We start from the raw sequence: 20,185 nt of genomic DNA on the forward strand, positions 1-20,185 counted from the left end.
AAAATTTCAGACTTTTACTTGAATGAATCAAGTCAGGAAAAGGGGTAAAGAAAGGTTCAATTAGGAAAAACCAGTAACAATCAAGTGAACACAATTAAAGGAATTCGGGATCAATCAGTAGTTGGCAAAACCATTTTTTGAAAGAAGAGTTCTCATATATAAACACACGAATATGTAAATCAAGGAGAGACTGTTAAGTTATTTAAAAGAGAATTTAACCAAAGAAAAATTCAGAATCATAAGCAAGGAGATGCAGGTTCAATCTGCAGACTCATAATGAGTCTGAGAGTCCAGGGTCCCAATATGGAACCCTTACTTGAACACAAAAATCAAAGTCGTCAAAGGAAACCCCCAAATCCTAGGGTTTCACAATTGAATCAGACATGGAAAGCAAACCATTTGTTTCAGAGTCTCAACAAAACAGATATGAAAGCATGCTTGAACGACAAAGGAAGAAAAATCATGAAGAACATATTTGAGAAAACTCAGAGCCTAAATGAGTCCAGAAGAAGGAAATAATACAAACTTGAACACAAGTAGATGAAGCATGTAAGAACATGAACATGGTCAAAAAAATCAAACAGTAGGCACACATAGCAGAAGAGTAGTGAAAACATAGCAGGAGTAGAAAAGAAGAGGTAAAGGACAATATATGCATAAAATAAAAGAAGTCATACGAGCAGGGTGTAAACAAACACACATAAAGCAAAGAAGAAAAAGAATCAGAAAGATTTTTTTTTCCAAAAATCCTTTTAGAAACCTTAAAATCGGAAAGAAATGATTTAGACAAAAACTTTTGGGGAAAACACTCTAGATGGCAAGAAAAGCATAGACACAGTATAGATCTAAATAAATAACAGTGAAAGAACCTAGAAAGGCTTAGGGTTTCGGAGAAACCCTAAAAATGAGAAAGGCTTAGAGACAGGTCCGATCTTGAGTCGGAGAGGTCAAGAAGCAGGCTCCTAGGTCTCGAATGTGCCAGAGCATGGCCGGAGAAGCCATGGAATCGAAGATCGGAGAAGATCGGAGGGAGAACCATGGAAGTCAGCCTTCCAGACCTCGAACACTCAAGGTCTAATGGTGGAAAGGGTGGGTAGAGACCATCCATGGCCTGGGAAGCCATGGATTCCGGTGAAAATCCGTTGAAGGAAAGTGAGAGGAGGCTAGGGTTTCGGAGAGTTGTTGAGAGGATTCGAGAGTATTTTGGGGTTTCAGGGCAGCGGGTCCGGTGAGAATAAAGGGGATTAGGGTAGGTTGTTAGGTTAATTAAGGAAGGGTGAATTCTGACCGTTGATCTCGAGTGATCAACAGTCCAGATTTAAGTGGGTAGGTGAGGAACGGGTTGGGTTGTTTGGAATTGGGTCATGGGTTGGGTCCAAATCGGAACTGGGCTGGTTTAAGCTGGCAGAATTGGGTCGATTAGGGGCTAAAATTTAAAAAATGGGCTGTAATTGAAATGGAAATGGGGCTAAATGTTAAATAGCCAGTTTCACCCTTTTATTTATAAAAAATAGTAAAAATAATTTTAAAAACTAATTAAAAACTGAAACAATTAATAATGTATAAACATTAATTTAAAAATACTGGGCCCAATTATATATTTATAAAATGCTATTAATGCTACAATAGGCTAAAATTGCAATTGCATGTAATTTAGCTTAGAAAATGCCAAATAAATTTGTAACAATATGCAAAAATCACCTTAATTATATTTTGGTGCAAATATGAGAATAAAAAATAAATTATTCACCAAATGATAATCTTGGGAATAATTATTGGATTTTGTACTGATAAAATAGATAATAAAATGGTTTTAAAAATCTTTAAAAATTAGGAAAAAATACCAAAACTCTTGGGCATGCTTATATATGCATGTACATGCTATTTTGAAAGTATTTTGTATATAAAATACATAGGGAAAAATTGGGTATCAACAGCTGCCCCTCTTTACCCGGGAAGGATGAAAGAGTTATCGGGTAAAGATATGATGGCCAATTTTGACCGAACGAAACGATTTGGAGAATTTTGACCGAGCTCTGGTTCATGAGCCGCCTACATATCCTTGGTTTTACAGGAGTCAGGTCGTATGTAGTTCAGGATCCATAGGCGGAATATGCCGATGGAGATTTTCGAAAAGCGGACGCGGTGTATTCAGGTCAGGAAGGGTAGTTAAGGTATAATCAGGGCTGCGGGAACTGGAGCAGGATCGCTCCTGCTGAGACGGCCGTTGCTAGCCGGTTTTCTTGCAAATGAGCAATGCGAACATATATATATTGCATAAATTTAAACGTGATGCAAGTTCCCGTTGGACCATGAATGCTGTCTTTGGACGGCTAGGATGACGTCCTCAGACCATGACGTCCTGGGCCATGAAGTGTATAATAAAGGATTCGCAGGCTATGAAATGATGTTCTCGGGCTATGAGAATGATGCCTCCGAACTATGATGCCTTTGAATAATGATAAGCAAGAGATAAAAGTGGGGTCCTCAGGCCATGGCATGGCGTTCTCGGTCTATGGAAATGGTGCCTCCGAACAATGACGCCCTTGGACAGTTTGGCGATCTTTCAGCCTATGAGATGCAATAAGTGGCGATCTTCCAGCCGATGCAAGAATGTAAATAAAATGGCGATCTTTCAGCCAGTGCAGGATTTAAATGAAGTGGCGATATTTCAGCCATGCAAGAATGTAAGTAAAATGGCGATCTTTCAGCCGATGCAAGATTTAAATGAAGTGGCGATATTTCAGCCATGCAAAAATATAAGTAAAATAGCGATCTTTCAACCGATGCAAGATTTAAATGTAGTGGCGATATTTCAGCCATGCAAAGTGTAAATAAAATGGCGATCTTTCAGCGATGCAGGATTTAAATGAAATGGTGATATTTCAGCCGTGCAAATGGAGACTGAGCTTAGCCTCGAAAGGCAGAATAGTAGCCTTATGCAACTATGGAGACAGAGCTTAGTCTCGGAAGGCAGAATAGTAGCCTTATGTAATGCAAAAATGCAAATGGAGGTAGAGCTTAACCTCGGAAGGCAGAATAGTAGCCTTGTGCAATTATGGAGACAGAGCTTAGTCTCGGAAGGCAGAATAGTAGCCTTATGCAATGCAAAAATGCAAATGGAGGTAGAGCTTAACCTCGGAAGGAAAAATAGTAGCCTTATGCAATGCCAAAAATGTGAATGGAGGTAGAGCTTAACCTCGGAAGGCAGAATAATAGCCTTATGCAATGCAAAAATGCAAATGGAGGTAGAGCTTAACCTCGGAAGGCAGAATAGTAGCCTTATGCAATGCAAAAATTCAAATGGAGGTAGAGCTTAACCTCGGAAGGGAGAATAGTAGCCTTATGCAATTATGGAGACAGAGCTTAGTCTCGGAAGGCAGAATAGTAGCCTTATGCAGAAGATGAGAGACAAATAATAGTAAAAGATTCTTAGCTGATAGCGGATAACTGGTTGTTGATTGCGACATTGTGGCTGTTGGGGCTATCGTGTATGGATAGTGGTTGTGAAGCGATAATTTCGGGAGTTGTATTCCTGAAAGTACGTGTGTGTAAATGGATTTGTTGATTTGTGACTTGGGTGCCTGCATCCAAAGAAAAATCGTGAGTTTTGTAAAAGGGACCAGTTAGTTCGCGTTCCCACTGGCTTCGCTTGACTGGCTCAGCTCTGTTTATGGTGGTACTGTAGGTACCCTCGGGGCAGCATTGTCAAACAAAGCGATTTCGATAATAGGCATGCATGAGTTTTGTTAAAGGTATGATATATGTATATATATTTAAAAAAAGCTTTAGATGAACCAACAACCGCGACGTGGTTCAAAACATTGCGACCTTTCTCGCTACGGAATTTTGAGGGCCCTCATCAAAATTCTGCCCTAGTTTAGTGGGTTGATGCTTCTGACGGCTGCTTCCAATGATCAACTGAAGTTACTTCAGAATTTTGAGGGTCCTCAACATTCTGCACCAGTTTCCAATTGCGGGGGAAATGAAAATTTTATTGAATTGTGACAGAACCCATAAGGCTTCCTACGTAGCCCCTCTTAAACGGGAATCAGGTCAGACATAGTTCAAATCACATAAAGAAATCATAAATGGTTGCACATAGTATCGCTTGACTGCATCTGAATTTATTGGTTTTGGCCAAACTTCTCTGTCTATTTCTGCAAGTATGAGGGCTCCTCCTGTCAGAACCCGATGAACCATGTATGGACCTTGCCAGTTAGGGGAGAACTTCCCTTTGGGTTCATCTTGATGTGGAAAAATCTTCTTCAACACCAGCCGCCCTAGTGTAAACCGTCTTGGTCTGACTCTCTTGTTGAAGGCTCTGGTCATTCTATTCTGGTAAAGTTGACCATGGCAAACCGCGTTCATTCTCTTTCCATCTATGAGAGATAACTGTTCTTAATGACTCTTTACCCATTTTGCATCGTCGATTTCTACTTCCTGTATGATTTTTAGGGATGGAATTTCTACCTCGGCGGGGATGACACACCTTAGCAATCCCAAATAATGAGTTCTCCTATACAGGATTCCTCCGCTGTGGAAGAAATTGTTGGATAATCTTCGCAGAGTGCGCTTATGAATAGCATTTGCAAGCTTTGGATATTTTCCTTCGGCCAAAAATTCCTTGATGTCGTGAAACCAAGGATTTCCGTCTACTTCTTCCTCGACATGAGCACAGTAAGTTGGCTGATCATGAATCTTTACTGGAATAGGGTCTATGAAGTTCTTATCTGGATGCAGAATCATGGATGATAGAGTGGCCAATGCATCGGCAAACTCAACTCATGTACATGGTGCAAATACGGGAGTATCTTGGAGTTCTTGGTCGCCCATTCTTCTCGGACCTGATGTATGAGCAAATCCGAATCTCCAATCACTAGCAACTCTTGGACGTTCATGTCAATGGCCATCTTGAGCCCCAAGATGCAAGCTTCGTACTCGGCCATATTGTTGGTGCATGGGAACCTGAGCTTGGTGGATACCGGATAATGCTGGCCGGTTTCTGATACTAGGACTGCTCTTATGCCAACTCCCTTGAAATTTGCTGCTCCGTCGAAAAACATCCTCTAACCGTCACAGGATTCTGCAATGTCCTCTCCTATGAAGGATAATTCCTCATCAGGAAAATACGTCTTCAGAGGCTCGTATTCTCCATCCACAGGGTTTTCACCGAGGTGATCTGCTAGGGCCTGTCCTTGATTGCTTTCTGAGTCACGTAAACAATGTCAAATTCACTCAGCAGGATCTCCCACTTGGCGAGCTTGCCGGTGGGCATGGGCTTCTGAAAGATATACTTCAATGGGTCCATTCTTGATATGAGATACGTGCTGTAAGCACAGAAATAATGCCTCAACTTCTGAGTTACCCAAGTCAAAGCACAACAGGTGCGTTCTAGTAAGGAATACCGGGCCTCGTACGGGGTAAACTTCTTGCTGAGATAAAAAATGGCCTGCTCTTTTCTCCCCGTCTCATCATGCTGCCCCAGAACACAACCAAACGCTCCATCCAATACTGCAAGGTAGAGTAGCAAGGGTCTACCTGGTTCGGGCGTAACCAGAACCGGCAGTGTTGACAGGTACTCTTTGATTCCGTTGAAGCTTTCTGGCAGTCGTCAGTCCATTTGGTAGCGGCATCCTTCTTCAACATCTTAAAGATCGGCTCACAAATGATAGTGTATTGAGCTCCGGCTGATGTAGTTAACTCACCCCAAGAAACTCATAACCTCCTTCTTGCTCTTCGGCGGCGGCAATTCTTGAATGGCTTTGACCTTTGATGGATCCAATTCTATCCCTCGGCGGCTCACAATGAACCCAAGTAGTTTTCCGGTAGGAACCCCAAATGCACATTTTGCGAGATTCAGCTTTAGGTTGTTCCTTCTCAGTCTATTGAAGAATTTCCTCAAATCTCCCATGTGATCAGCGGCTTTCTTGGATTTGATGATGACGTCGTCTATATACACTTCGATCTCCTTGTGTATCATGTCATGAAAAATTGTGGTCATGGCCCTCATGTAGGTGGCCCCTACATTTTTTAACCCAAACGGCATCATTTTGTAACAATACATCCCCCACGGCGTAATGAAAGCCGTTTTCTCAGCATCCTCTTCATCCATCCATATTTGATGGTACCCAGCAAAATAATCAACGAACGACTGCAACTCATGCTTGGCGCAATTGTCAATCAAGATGTGTATATTTTGCAAGGGAAAGTCGTCTTTTGGACTTGCCCGGTTGAGATCCCGATAGTCGACGCAAATTCTGACCTTCCCATCCTTCTTTGGTACTGGCACAATATTGGCTAACCATGTCGGATACTCTACTAACCGGAGGACCTTAGCTTTGACCTGCTTAGTGACTTCTTCCTTTATTTTCAAACTCATGTATGGCTTGAACTTTCTGAGCTTTATTTCACAGGCGGACAGGCCGGATCAGTCGGTAATTTGTGAGCCACAATGGACGTGCTTAGACCAGTCATGTCGTCATATGAACATGCGAATACGTCCTCATATTCCTTTAGAAATTTCGTATACTCTTCCTTCTCAGATGGTGTCAAATGAACGCTGACTCGTGTTTCTTTGATGTTCTCTGCGTCTCCTAGATTGACAATCTCCGTCTCATCCAGGTTGGACTTAGGCCTATTCTCAAAATTCTCAACTTCTTTAATGACTTCTTTGGGTATATCAGCTTCCTCTGAATCTGCGTCTGTTTGCCGCGTTGTCTCGTTGCATGTCACAGTCGTTGGTTCATCAAGATAACTAATAGTAATGCTGTTTGAGTAAAGTAATGAGAGAAAATAATAAGAGGGAGATTTGTAAGAAAGTTGAAATACTTTAATAAATTCCATAAGTGTTTTGAACATTGGAGCTCTTTCTTGCGAAAAAAAAGAAAAATGCAAAAAGAAAATAAACTTTAATAAAGCAAAATAGTGCATAATGCTTTGTTCAGCCTTGCTACCCCGAGGCACGTCGGGCTCTGGTGGTTCTGACAGTCCAGTTGCTGAGGTGTGATCCTCTGCTCACAGCATGTGTGGAAGGGCCTTCCTCCCCCTCCTCCTCAAAAATGACACAACAGTCCATATTATCATCTTCCAGGAACGAGTTCCTTATCGCTGCTAATGCTTCCTCTACTTCTGACCCATAGATAATCTCAGCTGGTTGAAAAGTCTGCTCTAGACGGGGTATCGGTTGCTCCAATGGATAGTAAGTGCCGCGCCATGGTGGCGACCAGTCCATGAGTTCTTCCCAGGTATACTCATTCCCCAACCCGAAGGTGGTACCATGATTCTTGAGCTTGATAGGCTTAGCGATTCCTTGGAGGTTTTTGCCAAGTCCTCTGCCAGGTTCATATCCGCTCCAATTCAGTATGCTTTCAATTTTTTTGTTCCACCATTTATCTTTGTCGACTGCGTTGACCCGCTCGATGTGGTGGTAAGTTTCCCCACCTAATCTTCTTCTTCCTCCAATTGCTGGAATGGTCTGGCGGCTATATTTGGGGTTGCTACCGTCACCATGAATGATCACCTCATGGTGATTCCATTCAAATTTCACTGCCTGATGTAGTGTTGATGCCAGGGCCCCAGCGGCATGAATCCATGGCCGTCCTAACAGCAGATTGTAAGACGCCGGCACGTCTATCACTTGAAAATCAATATCGAACCAAGTGGGCCCCATTTACAAACGTAGGCTAATTTCCCCAATAGTGGACCTTAAAGATCCGTCGAAAGCTTTGACTTTGATGGCCCCATCCTTGATTTTATGCAGCCCTTTTCCCAATGTTCTGAGTGTTACCAGAGGACAAATATTGAGACTGGACCCCCCATCGACCAGGATCCGGGTGATAAAATAATCTTCGCACTGCACAGTGATGTGCAATGCCTTGTTATGACTCAATCCTTCCGGTGGCAGCTCAGCCTCGTAAAAGGTGATTTTATGACTCTCCAACACTTAGCCCACCATGTTTGCCATTTCTCCTCCAGTGATGTTGCTTGGTACATATGCCTCACTTAATACCTTCAACAAGGCATTCTTGTGTGCATCAGAACTTTGTAATAAAGCTAAGATAGAAATTTGTCCGGTGTTTTGTTCAGCTGGTCAATGACCGAGTATTCCTTGGCTTGTATCTTTCTCCAGAGCTCACTGGGTCCAGTTTCAATGATGTCTTGTCAGCCAGAGGTCTGCTTATTCGACTCAGCTAAGTGTTCTGGTGTATAAACCCTGCCGGCTCTTGTCATACCCTGCGCTGCAACTGTTTCTCCGAACTTGTCTTTTCCTTTCCTTCTTGCCTCGGCTGTGTAGTCCCACGGTATAGCTTTTGTATGGAACGGTGTTACGGCTACTGGAATAGGCACCCTTGCCATGGAAGGTAATACAGCAACTTCAAAGGGCTCAGGCACCTTTGGGGACCCAAACTCGACCTCGATTGGTGTTGGCATCTTTGCGGAGGCTGGTGCTTCAAACTCAAGCTGTATGGACATGTTCACCTCAGTATCTTCAGAAGGCTGAATTTGGTCTATAATCGGGTTAAGAGTGACTGTTGGTTTCTTTGGATCGTCACCTTCCGTGATCAAACCGATTGATCCTTTGGGATCCCAATCATCCTATTTCAATCATATGAACACTTCCACCCTTGTGGTCTGGTAGAGGGTTGCTGCGGACGTTCGGAGCAGGCTCCTTTGCCACGATAATCTTGTTATCAATTAAAGCCTGGATCTTGTCCTTCAGGGAGCGGCACTCATCAATAGTATGTCCCTTCATGCCAGAATGGTATGCACAGGTTTTGTTTGGGTTAATCCACTGGGAAGGGTTTTCAGGAGTTATGGCAGGGACAGGGGTGACATAACCAGCGGCTTTGAGTCTTTCGTACAGCTGGTCGATTGGCTCGGCAATGGCGGTGTATTGTTTGGGAGGTCTGCGGTCAAAATTTGGTCGGGGTCTAAGAAAGTTTTGGCGAGTAGGAAGTGATTGATAGTGGGATGGTTGAGTGTTGTAGGCTTGGTATACTTGTGCGGGTTGGGAATATTTGGGTGAAGTGGGTTGGTATGTGGGAGGTGGAGGTGTTTGATAGGTAGGTGGTGGAGCTTGGTAGGAAGGTGTGGGTGCTTGGAAATTTGGAGTGGGTTGATATGTAAGTGGAGATATCGGGTAGGTTTGGTATTTGATTGGTGATTTTGTTCTCTGTGCAACCATCACGGCACTCACGTCCCTCTTCTTGGATGTATCACTAGACTTCAGAGCCTTATTGGTGGCTTGCAAAGCTTCAAAGTTAGTGACCATACCACTTTTGATGCCCTCTTCAATCCTTTCTCCCAGCCTGATGATGTCAGAAAATTTATGGTTCTCGATCAGCATCTATCTTTCATAGTATTGCGGATCCTAAGCCGTGACGAAAAACTTGTTCATCTGTTCTTCCCCTAAAGTAGGTTGAACCTTAGAAGCCTCTAACCTCCAATGAGTGGCATACTCACGGAACGTTTCTGTAGGTTTCTTCTTTAAATTCTGAATGTAAAACACATCTGGTCCATTCTCCATGTTGAACCTGAACCTGTCCATGAAATCGGACGCCATACTTACCCAGTTTGACCACTTCTTCGGGTCTTGGCTAATGTACCAAGACAGAGCATCTCCTTTCAAGCTTCTCATGAAAAGCTTCATTCGAATTCTCTCATCTTTCCCTACTCCGACCAACTTGTCGCAGTATCTCCTCAAGTGTACCCTGGGATCTCCTGTACCATCGAACATTTCGAACTTGGGAGGTTTGTACCCCTCGGGTAGTTCAACATCTGGTTGAATGCAAAGGTCTTCGTAATTCAGTCCCTCGATCCCCTTGCTTCCTTCAACACCCTGAACTCGGCTAGTTAGCTTCTTGAGTTCTGCGGCCAGATTCTTGATAAGAGAGTCTTTGTCATCAGACTCAGGTGTGCTCGAGGCGGGCTGAATGGGGTGTGATATGGTTTCCACATAGATGGGGGTGTTGTGGTGATGATCATTTGTGGAGTTTAGTGGTTCAAGAATGAGCAGCGGGGTGTTGCTTGAAGTGTGGCATGTGTTGCAGTAGTGATGGGGAGTGGGTTGGTTTTGTGTCTTCGGGATGTTTTGAGGAGGTATGGGATTTTGAGCTTTGGGGAAGCTGATATCCGGGGTAGTGAGGGAAAATGACAAGCTTGCCCAGTTCCGAATTTGGTCCAATTCTTTCTGAAATTTCAATAACTTCTGTTCGAGCTGGGAGGCACTTTCCTTGGAAACCTGAATACCCTGAGAAGTCTCTACCCTTTCAGCTGAGCTCTCCTTTCTGATGTTGCTCAAATCTTCCATCTTTCCTTTGCTCTTGTTTCTGATAGGACTCGGAGGAGGAGGCGGAGGACCCTTGGATCTTCTGGAATATGATGACGATGCCAGAGTGTATGTACTAACCTTTGGGGAGGGGAATAAGCAAAAGTAAAAACAAAAGGTAACAAGTTAGTAGGGGTCGTGAGAAGAAAACGTTGCAATATTTAAACACATAGTGTAAGAATATAAATCGTGTCCTAAATTGGGAGCCTCGTTGTGCCCGAGGTAGGCCTAGCGACAAGTAAATTTGGAGAACTTAGAATGCTAAATGCCTCATTTTATTGATAAAAACTAAGACGAATCCTAAAACAACACTAAATAACAGGAAATAAAAGTGTCACTAGTGGCCATAGGCCTTATTACATTTAAAGCAAAAAAAAGACTCCTAACTACTTGGTCCCAGAAGGACCTTCCCCAGACTCGGCATCTTTAGCTCCATCGAACAGGTTCACCAGCGCACGTAGTCCCAGCAGCAAGTAGGCTCTCGCCAGATATCCGCCTTCATTTCCTTCAGCAACCCGGCAATCTTCAACCCTCTTCAGGAACATCTTTTCCAGCTCCACTATGCCCTGCTCCAAACAGATCAGTCGTTTGTTGGCGCTGACAGCCATATCTTTCCATTATCCAATTAGCTTTTGATTGGCTTCTTGTATTTCACGGTGCTCATTTTCACATTCCCGCATCCTCTTGCACAATTGGTTGTACTTAACCTGTACTTTAGCCTCTTCGTCGATGACCATGTGACCTCGAACAAGCCCGGGTTGTCCTAACCCACTATGATCGTCCTCCAACCAACTTGGATAGTATGGAGTATAACCAGCGTGATACCTGTCTGGTTCTATGGAATCCTTTCCCAGGATGATTTTGCAGTGCCACATAGGCTGATCTTGACACTTGTACGGACTATCGTCAGCCCGAAAATGACTCATCTTGTCGACCCTTGGTATAATCTGCTTCCTACTTGCCTGTCTCATAGCCCGGATAGGGACATATGGGTAGGTTCCTCTTAAACCGATCAGTATCAGAAATGGAGCATCCCTAGACCGTATGATGAATTCTTCAGTAGGGAACCACTCAAATATCCATTGCACCCGGTCTTCAGTAAGATTGTCAAAAAGCTCGACCCACTCTCTAGCATTCTCTGGTTGGGCGAACATGTTGAGCATATAATTCATCCGCTTTGGGTGATGACAAGCGATATGACCATCCCAATCTCTACGATGGATTTCCTGCCGGTACTCACCCCTTTGGAGGTGCTCCATGAGCCATAGTTGGAGTAGCAAATTACATCCCTCGAAATGTTTGGCCCCTTGTTGACATCTTTTTAGGGCTCGGTATATTTCTGCAACTTTTATTGGCATAAGGCTGAATGGCTGCCCGTTAATTCCTTCCATCAAGGTCTTGGTGACCATGGCTAGTCTGGTATGGATTCTTGCTTTATTTGTCGGAAAAACTATCATCCCCAAGAAACAGAACATAAACACAAATACCCTCCGCTGGATGTGCCCCAATGAGGTGATGGCGAATTTGTCCGGATAGGTACGGTATGATTTGCTATGGCCGTACCTTTCATACAAATGGTCAAAGGGAATGTAAGACTTCTCCAAACATGTCAAGTTGGGATTCTTCTTTAGACCCATCATCTTAAGAAAACCCCTACCCTTACGATTTTTCGGCATTAGCAAACCCGGAGTTTCCCACGGTATTCCGGCCAGTCCTCCTATTTCCTGAAGCAAAGGTGCCATCTCAATGTCTCCGAAGCGGAATACCGACCTATCACAATCCCAGAATAGAGTGGTAGCTTCTATGATTTTGTTGTCAGGTTGAATTTCTAGGAGAGAAGGTAGGTTTCCCAGGTACTTCCGGACAAAAGTCTGATCGCTGGAATGAAGATCCTTCCACCAGCTTAGCAATTTGGGGTGAATGTGGGTGACCATGCCGAATCTGGGGACTGCGTGCCTCATTTTCTGCAAAACAAAAGGTTAGGCCCTTTTCCCCCACCGGACTCGACTATTTAACATCAATAATTAGTATAAGAAGCATTTAGTTCTCCAAATGAACGCACAGAATGTTGTAAGGTCCGTTTGGGTTTCAAGGAAACCCAGTGGACTTTGGACAAGGCTATCTTAAAGAGTCATTATGCGGACAACATAACTGACTCGGCTAGGTTTGACCATGATGCATGTACAATTAAATAGAGTAAGGTTTCTATGTGGTATTAGACTGGTACCCTTGAGCGGACAACTCAAGAGGGAAAGGCGCGGAACCGTCGACTACACCGTTGATCGACTGGTTTTACCGCAAATATGCCTTCGCCGGATTTAGGGGGTGATAATATCGGAAGAGCGCAACCACTCATTATAAGCGTTGCTATGGGATTTTGTTTGGCACGAATAGAATATGATGTTGAATATGCAGTTACAAGAATGAAAATAGTTGTCACGTATTTGCACGTTCATAAAGTAATGATTACAATAATTGCTCATAATTACAACAGTATTGAAGGAAAGCAGTAAAAGAAAGCATTAAAGAAAAGAAAACAAAGAGCCAAGTCAGTTTTGTAGTAGAAAAGAGATAAAGACATTAAATAAAGGCAATAAAGAAGCAGTAAAGTCACAAGCAACATGAAATGGTAAAAGCCTAAAGAAATCCCCAGCAGAGTCGCCATGCTGTCGGCGCCCCTTTTTCTAAAGGCGAAATCGGGTTTACGTCATTTGGGCGGACAACTCTATTCCTTTTGGGAATTTGGGTTTGAGATTTAGAAGAGTCGCCACCTAATGATTAAGTGCATTAGGACACTATGAATTTAAAAGAAAGAAGAACCAGAGAATGGGTAAGGGCTTGAAATTATCTCAGGGGGAAGGTGTTAGGCACCCCCAAGATCCACTAGTGTAGTTCCCGGCCATGTTACAATTGTGACTTTAAAACAAGTAAACATACAAGACAACTTCCACATAACGATTACAAGTAGGAATGTATAAAGGTTAAATAAACATGCTGAAGTCAGGAAATAGGTGGTTTCATAGTTATTTAAAAGAATGTATAAGTGCAGAAAATAAGGATCAAATAACGAGTGCAAACAATCAGACAAAAGAAGTGAAATGGGCGGAAGTTTTTAAAAAAAGAAAACAGTGCTGGATATTCAAAGAGGTTTTAAATGATTTGAAGCGAAATACAAGGTTTAAAGAGCTGGAAACTAACAGATTAAAGAAAACAAGAACGAAAGTACATAAGGAGGGAGGGGTTCCTAGGTTTATAAATAACATGGATCATCCACGCAACACCCGGTAACCAATTATACGCGTGGTGTTATCGCGTGATCATCATATCCATGTCTACCCTTACCCACCCCATTAAGGTACTAAAATGCGAAATGGTCTCGTTACTTATTGCATGCTACTACCCGCCCAATCCTATCAGTCCCGGAGGCAGTTGGGACTACTAATCCTAGAGGGAAGGGATATTGTCTTTTGAAGTTTAAAAGGACAAAATCTAGTGCGACAAACAAAACACATAAGAGCAGTTAAGGGGAAAACACATAGCAGTTAAGGCTCAAATAGGCCTCCTCATTCAAAGCAGAAATTGATTAGCATGACTTGCAAGTACTGGTTAGGTCTTTAATTATACTTACGTAAAGGGGGTGGCTGATTTATTACATATTTTCAGATAAGAAGTCCGAATTAGGCCTGCCTGCTGATTGTAATTATTGAAGACTGGTATAATTAATTGATTACCTAATGGTTTGCCTAGGTGAAACCTATAGGCATGATATCTAACAACGTCAAACATACTGATTTTAAAGAAGATTACTGACTTTAGAAATAAACCAATTCTGCGGATATTAACAACATTATTACTGATTTTAGACTTGCGGATGAATCAGATTTAAACGATTGCTCCTATAGGCATGAATTCTAAGCGTTACTGATTTTAAAACGGTTATGTAAGTGCATGAATCCTATGAGCATGGTATCTAGGATGCAATATTATTCCTTAACCTATGAATTGTTTGCCTAATGACATGTGTATATGCAGAAGTGCAGAAAACTTATAATCATGATTTCTATATGCAAAAGTGCAGAAACTTATAGACATGATTTCTAATGAAATGCATAACTTATAGGTAGGATTTTTAATGCAGTAATGAAACAACTTATAGGAAGGATTTCTAATGCAGTAATGAAACAACTTATAGGCAGGATTTCTATATACAGATGCATAAACTTATAGGCAGGATTTCTACATGCAGATGCATAAACTTATAGGCACGATTTCTATCTGTAGATGCAAAAGCGAAAAAAAAGCTGTGATTGCAGAAATAAATACCTAAAGCATGATGTCTACCCACATGCATAACATGAGTGACCCTCCCCTTTTCACTATACACCCCAAAAGTTATTACAAATTATTACAACCCGAATGAATCGCGAAAAATAAAAATTACATCAGAAATTAATGTTCCGACCAAGGAGAGCCTAATTCAGGCTCCTAGTCTGAAACATGAAATAAACCAAATTCCAAAGATCAGATTTCCAAAGCCTTTCTCATCTTTTGGGTGTGTCAAAGTTCCAAGGAGCTTCATGAACTCCAGGCAGTGCTTACACCCAATTACATTTGCAGGATCAGATTATAGTGCAGTGTGCAAGGGTCAGCCCTCAAATGTCCAAGTTCAGAGGGAACTCAAGGTCCCCAAGGCAAGGCTCATAGGAGGGGGGCAGAACTTAGAGTCTAAGAATAAGTGTAAGTGCAATAGAGGGGAAATTAGGGAAAGCCATGGCAAACTAGTGGTCATGCCCAGCAATTAGGATGCTGGCACACCCCTGACCAGCCTGTCAGCTTGAATTTGGGAGTTAGGACCTATTGAAGGTCATGCTCAGACCTGGGCAGTAATTTGGATACTGCCAGGCCATGAACTTTAACTCAGCACACAAAAGGGAATGAGGGTATGGGGGATTTATAACAAGCAGTAAACATAAATGGAAGTAATATACAGAACATGAGCAGCAGGGTAGACAGGAATAGAGCAACTGTAAAGTAAACACATAGGGAAAGAGCTGAAATCAAAATTGAGACATACCAGTTTCAGGGGACACAAATAAGTAAAAACAGCAGTCTTGAAAATCCAAGTTGCAAGCAAAGCAGCACAAAATTCTCAGCAGAGAGTAGAGAGTTTGCAAGAGTATTGTGACTGAAAGTGTGTGTGTGAGAGTATGCAATTCGTAATGTGAATTGGTTTGTAAGTGTTCAACCGAGGGTTCAAGGTTGTCAGTGCAGAAGGGTTGTGTCCCTTTTTATAGTGCAGAAAACAAGTAAGAAAAGGTAAGAAAATAGTTTGCAATCAATCACAAAGAATCTCCCTTCAGTTAAGGGGTTCTGATTTCAAACGGGTTGAAGACAATTAAGGAAAGAAATTTGATTGAAATCTTTTCAAAAGTAACACAACAAAGGTAAGTACACAGGAGTTATTTAAGGCAAAGTTCAGTGGTACACGGTTTGTGAAAAATAAGGAAAGGGAATCAACTAGTAAAAATTAAAATTTCAGACTTTTACTTGAATGAATCAAGTCAGGAAAAGGGGTAAAGAGAGGTTCAATTAGGAAAAACCTGTAACAATCAAGTGAACTCAATTAAAGGAACTCGGGATCAATCAGTAGTTGGCAAAACCCTTTTTTGAAAGAAGAGTTCTCATATATAAACACACGAATATGTAAATCAAGGAGAGACTGTTAAGTTATTAAAAGAGAATATAACCAAAGAAAAATTCAGAATCATAAGCAAGGAGATGCAGGTTCAATCTGCAGACTCATAATGAGTCTGAGAGTCCAGAGTCCCAATGTGGAACCCTGACTTGAACACAAAAATCAAAGTCGTCAAAGGAAACCTCCAAATCCTAGGGTTTCATAATTGAATCAGACATGGAAAGCAAACCATTTGTTTCAGAGTCTCAACAAAACAGATATGATAGCATGCTTGAACGACAAAGGAAGAAAAATCATGAAGAACATATTTGAGAAAATTCAGAGCCTAAACGAGTCCAGAAGAAGGAAATAATACAAACTTGAACACAAGTAGATGAAGCATGTAAGAACATGAACAGAGACCAAAAAATCAAACGGTAGGCACACATAGCGAAAGAGTAGTGAAAACATAGCAGGAGTAGAAAAGAAGAGGTAAAGGACAATATATGCATTAAATAAAAGAAGTCATACGAGCAGGGTGTAAACAAACACACATAAAGCAAAGAAGAAAAAGAATCAGAAAGAATTTTTTTTCCTAAAAATCCTTTTAGAAACCCTAAAATCGGAGAGAAACGATTTAGACAAAAACTTTTGGGGAAAACACTCTAGATGGCAAGAAAAGCATAGACACAGTATAGATCTAAACAAATAACGGTGAAAGAACCTCGAATGGCTTAGGGTTTCGGAGAAATCCTAGAAATGAGAAAGGCTTGGAGACAGGCCGATCTTGAGTCGGAGAGGTCAAGAAGCAGGCTCCTAGGTCTCGAATGTGCCGGAGCATGGCCGGAGAAGCCATGGAATCGAAGATCGGAGAAGATCGGAGGCAGAACCATCGAAGTCAGCCTTCCAGACCTCGAACACTCAAGGTCTAATGGTGAAGAGGGTGGGTAGAGACCATCCATGGCCTGGGAAGCCATGGATTCCGGTGAAAATCCGGTGAAGGAAGGTGGGAGGAGGCTAGGGTTTAGGAGAGTTGTTGAGAGGATTCGAGAGTGTTTTGGGGTTTCAGGGCGGCGGGTCCGGTGAGAATGAGGGGGATTAGGGTAGGTTGTTAGATTAATTAAGGAAGGGTGAATTCTGACCGTTGATCTCGAGTGATCAACGGTCCAGATTTAAGTGGGTAGGTGGGGAACGGGTTGGGTCGTTTGGAATTGGGTCATGGGATGGGTCCAATCGGAACTGGGCTGGTTTAATTGGGCAGAATTGGGTTGATTGGGGGCTAAAATTGAAAAAATGGGGTTGTAATTGAAATGGAAATGGGGCTAAATGTTAAATAGCCAGTTTCACCCTTTTATTTATAAAAAATAGTAAAAATGATTTTAAAAACTAATTAAAAACTGAAACAATTAATAATCTATAAACATTAATTTAAAAATACTGGGCCCAATTTTATAATTATAAAATGCTATTAATGCTACAATAGGCTAAAATTGCAATTGCATGTAATTTAGCTCAGAAAATGCCAAATAAATTTGTAACAATATGCAAAAATCACCTTAATTATATTTTGGTGGAAATATGAGAATAAAAAATAAATTAATTCACCAAATGATAATCTTGGGAATAATTATTGGATTTTGTACTGATAAAATAGATAATAAAATGGTTTTAAAAATCTTTAAAAATTAGGAAAAAATACCAAAACTCTTGGGCATGCTTATATATGCATGTACATGCTATTTTAAAAGTATTTTGTATATAAAATACATAGGGAAAAATTGGGTATCAACATTAGCCTTTGCACAGCTTTCACACTATCTACGATAGTGATATCTTCGATGGCCTTGATCTTGTCGGGGTTGATCTCAATTCCACGGTTTGATACCATGAATGCCCGAACCGGCCCCGAAGGCACATTTTTCTGGGTTAAGCTTCATGTTGTATTTCCTCAAGATTTTGAATATTTCCTGCAAATGAGTCAAATGGTCCTCTGCGCGCAGGGACTTAACCAACATATCGTTAATGTAAACTTCCACTGATTTACCTATTTGTTCCTCGAACATTATTTTAACTAGGCGTTGGTACATAACTCCAGTATTTTTAGCCCGAAGGGCATTACATTGTAATAATATGTCCCAAACTTAGTGATAAACGAGGTCTTCTCCTGGTCCTCCAAGTTCATTTGAATTTGATTGTACCCGGAGTAGGCGTTGAGAAAGGTAAGGATCTCGTGGCCAACCGTGGCATCGATCATGCGATCGATGTTAGGCAGTGGAAAGGAGTCTTTAGGGCATGCTTTGTTTAAATCCTTATAGTCTACGCACATTCTAAGTTTGTTCCCCTTTTGAGGGACCACAAGTACGTTGGCTAACCATTCAGGGTATTTTACCTCCCGAATATACCCTATTTTAAGAAGTTTAGTTACCTCATCCTTTATGAATGCATGCTTTACCTCGGACTGGGGCCTCATTTTTTGCTTTACTGGTTTGAACCTGGGATCGAGGCTTAGCCGGTGTGTTGTTATTTCTGGTGGGATCTATGTCATGTCTAAATGGGACCAAGCAAAACAATCCATTTTATCAATAAGAAATTGAATGAGTTTTTTCCTGAGTTCGGGGGTTAACCCCGTTCCCAGGTATAACTTTTTCTCGGGCATATACTCGATCAGTATGACCTGTTCCAGCTCCTCAACTGTTGACTTGGATGCATCTGACTCTTCGGGAACAACAAAAGTTCAAAGGGTAAGGAAATCCCCTTCTTCTTCTTCTTCGATTACCTGTTTCTCCGATTCGGTCGAGGTTGGGGACGGTGATTGCTATTTGGCCGTCTGCTTATCTTTGATTCTCGATTTTTCGAGGCTTAAGGCACTGGTATCGGTGTCACCTCATCGATTGCAAATATTTCCTTTGCAGTGTGTTGTTCCCCGTAAACTATTTTCTTACCATCCACTGTTGAGAATTTCATCATCTGATGAAAGGTTGAAGGTACTGCCCTCATGTTGTGGATCCACGACCTCTTGAGTAGTGCATTATATCTCATGTCGCCTTCGATGACATGGAATTTTGTTTCTTGGATGGTCCCGACCACATTCACTAGTAGGATATCCCCCTTCATTGTTTCGCTCGCCATGTTAAAGCTATTTAGGACTCGAGATACAGGTACAATTTGGTCATGTAGGTCGAGTTGCTCTACGACCCTTGATCTGATTATGTTTGCTTAGCTACCTAGATCCACTATAACACGTTTAACTTGAATTTTATTAACAAAATAGAAATTACCTAGGCGTCATTGTGCGGCTGAGATATGCCTCCCGCTTCCTCGTTATTGAACGATAGGACGCCCTCGGGCATATAACTCCGAGTCCGGTTTTCTCTGGTGATCGACACCTTGGTGCGTTTGAATATAGGACCTTGTGGAACATCAACACCGCCAACGATCATATGAATTACATGTTGCGGTTCTTCCTGCTCATTCTTTTTGTTGGCGTCTCTTTCTTTGAAATGGTTCTTAGCTCGATCACGGAGAAACTCTCGAAGATGACCCTCGTTGAACATCGAGCTACCTCATCCCTCAGTTGTCTGCAGTCTTCGGTCCTATGGCCATGCGTGCCATGATATTTACACATCAAGTTTGGATTTCTTTGAGAAGGATCGATTTGTATAGGTCTAGGCCACCTTGTGTCTTTTATCCTTCCGATAGCCGATACTATCCCCGATGCATCGACATTGAAATTATACTCCGATAACCGAGGTGCTTTCGCTAGATCAGTATGTTTATCAAAACCATTCTTACTCATAAGTCCCCGAGAAATTTTCCCTCGATCATTCCTTCGATCATTCCGAGGAGGGTTGTGCCCTGGGCGATTGTTTCTTCGATCTGCGACATATGGCTGATACCGTTCCCTATTTGACCTTGGTTCTCTATCGGTATCTCTCGGGGCCTTGACTGCCAATCTATTTCGATGAACTGAACCCGAGAGGGCTCCCAGCTTGTCGTCCTCGACCCTGATCTTCGATTGGTAACGATTATGTACATCTGGCCAGGTTACACCTGGATACTCGATCAAATTTTGCTTCAACTATCGTGATGCGATCGAAGTCCGCTCGTTCAACCCCGGTGTAAAAGCTTGCACGGTCCAATCATCTGAGACCGGTGGTAATTCCATTCGCTCCATTTGAAAT

This window comes from Nicotiana attenuata, chromosome 7, assembly GCF_001879085.1.
Source record: "Nicotiana attenuata strain UT chromosome 7, NIATTr2, whole genome shotgun sequence".
Lineage (NCBI taxonomy): Eukaryota > Viridiplantae > Streptophyta > Magnoliopsida > Solanales > Solanaceae > Nicotiana > Nicotiana attenuata.